At 58.1% G+C, this 2,500-nt stretch overlaps 1 pseudogene; it reads right to left on the bottom strand.

Annotated features, from left to right (window-relative positions):
- The window catches only part of LOC126443963 (large subunit ribosomal RNA), a 7,769-nt pseudogene that overhangs the window by 2,694 nt on the left and 2,575 nt on the right, over positions 1-2,500 (bottom strand).

The raw sequence follows: 2,500 nt of genomic DNA, 5'->3' as shown, positions 1-2,500 counted from the left end.
CCGCCGAGGATGGAACAAACTTCGTCCGCCGGTGGTGAATTGCAGTCCCAAATACTTAAATGTATCTTCCATCGCCAGTGCTGGAATGTTCTGGACACCAGCACGAAAGATGACTGTCTCGTCGACCTTGGTCTTCTTCTCCCGGCCTGATGACACCAGGGCGAGAGAGAAGCACTTTCGTGGGTTGACCTCAAGGCCGAGGTCACCCAAGGCCGACGTGGCGATGGTAAGAAGTTCCTGCAATCCATCACGAGTCTCGGCGAACAGCAGGAGGTCGTCGGCGAATGCAGCAGCATTTACTCGCCGTCCGAGAATGCGTGCCCCAACATGCTCAGGGAGACGGGATAAGAGGATGTCTACTGCCATGTTAAAAAGGATGGGGGACAGAGGGTCACCCTGCCGAACACCCCTCGAAGGCCGCACCAGATCGGACGACTTCCCACCAGCGCAGATAACCGTCGATCCCGCCCCATAGCACCCCCGGATGTAGTCAACGAACTCGACCGGCAGGCCATGGGCCCTCAGCACAGGGCCAAGGGCCCCATGGGCAAGCGAGTCGAAGGCCTTTGACACATCCAGGGACGCCAAGTACAGCGAACCGGCGGCCCTCCGCGCCTGAGTCATCGCCAGATCCAGGATAAAGGTGTTATGAAGCATCCCATCCTGAGGGATGAAAGCCCGCTGACGACCATCCAAAGTACAGAAGCGCATAAGGCGGCCAACCAGAACCTTGTGGAAGGCTCTGGTTAGCACCGAGCACACTGTAATCGGACGGAAGTCAGCAGGGGATGCTGCGGCGGTCCTCTTGGGGAGCAGGGTGGTCCTGGCCTGAAGGAGACGGGATGGAAGGGAACGGGAAAGGAGAAGGATATTCAGGATTTTAAGTAAAACCTCCCGGGGAAGGCGACGTAATTGGGCCGGTGTAAGACCATCTGGGCCTGCAGCGGAGCTTCGAGGTGGTAGGGCAGTAGCCGCTTCTTCCGCAGTGATGGGAGCCCATAGTTTGTGGAAGGGTACCATCTTTGAGAACGGCAACAGCCTGTCGGACAGGCCCTCACCCCGGGGAGGCCGAGACCTGACACGAGGTGGGGCAAAGAGGTCTGTCCAATACTCAATCAGCCCCGGGATGGACGGGGGCTGATGCAGAAGAGTGCCCTCAAGGAGCCCGTTGATACAACGTGCCGGATTTTTCTTGAAGGCACGCTGGACCACTGCATATTCCCACCTTCGTCGAGCACGCTTCCGCTCTGGAGGCTGTTGAATCCGTATGTTTGCAGCTTGATGGACAGCTGGTTCCATGCTCCCTAACTCATCCAAAGCAGGTAGCAACATTGCTCGGATAGTGTCCCGGCTAGTGGTAGGACCAAGAGCCAGAAGAGCGTCAAGAGAGCGAAATCGGCGGCCCGATGGAGGGAGTTCAGAAACAAAGGACCAGATGGCAAGGTCAACGCTATCCCCCTGAGGTGGAACGTGTGGTACAGGGGATCCGTCACCAGGCTCAGCCGCAGCGTCATGAGAACCATGAGCACTACTGGGGAGCTCGGCGACAAACCTTGCCACCATGTCCCGATAGGACTTCGTCCTACGCTGGCACTTGATGGACTCCAGCGTTCGAGCAGGAAAGGCCTTGGCGAGTTCCTGGTTAAAGAACTTGCAACCGTGGATGGTCAGGGTTGCTTCGGCATGGGCCAAACGCAAGAGTTCTTCTTCAGACCACCTGGCCTTCTTCCTCCCCGTCTGTATCTCCGCGTTGACTGCAGATGGATGAGCATGGCGCCGATGAACACCGAGCCCGGTCTTGGTGGAAAAAGACCGCGAGCAATCGGGGCAGACTATGGGGAGCGGCGCTCGACCCGCATCGGTTGGCTGGCTGGGCGGCTCATCAGCTGGCACAGGCGCTCCAGTGGGAGGCCTGGTACCACGTTTACTTCTTGTTGTAGGGCCAGCTGGAGCAAAGGCACGAGGGGAGGCAACCCCCGTACCCTAAACACACCCTGCTCTGTCGGTCGAGGAACTTTGGGAGACTTATGCCAAGGCATAACCTTCCTCAGAACCTCTCACGACCCCCGCCACGTGAAGGCCAGAGCTAGGATTTCCCACCGAGAGGCTAAGCGAACCATCGCCCACTCAACACCACTAGGATGCTAAGGAGTGGACCGAGAGGATCCGTATATGACGCATCATGTGAGCATTTGGAGAGTCCATAGTTACTCCCGCCGTTTACCCGCGCTTGCTTGAATTTCTTCACGTTGACATTCAGAGCACTGGGCAGAAATCACATTGCGTCAACACCCGCTAGGGCCATCGCAATGCTTTGTTTTAATTAGACAGTCGGATTCCCCCAGTCCGTGCCAGTTCTGAGTTGATCGTTGAATGGCGGCCGAAGAGAATCCGCGCACCCGCGCGCCCCCGGAGGAGCACGCTAAGGCGGACGCGGCCTCGCAGCAAGGAAGATCCGTGGGAGGCCAAGGCACGGGACCGAGCTCGGATCCTGCACGCA

The sequence above is a fragment of the Schistocerca serialis genome, unplaced genomic scaffold (assembly GCF_023864345.2).
Source record: "Schistocerca serialis cubense isolate TAMUIC-IGC-003099 unplaced genomic scaffold, iqSchSeri2.2 HiC_scaffold_206, whole genome shotgun sequence".
Taxonomy (NCBI): domain Eukaryota; kingdom Metazoa; phylum Arthropoda; class Insecta; order Orthoptera; family Acrididae; genus Schistocerca; species Schistocerca serialis.
The sequence above is the reverse complement of the archived record's forward strand: the minus strand, read 5'-3'. Positions and strand labels throughout refer to the sequence as shown.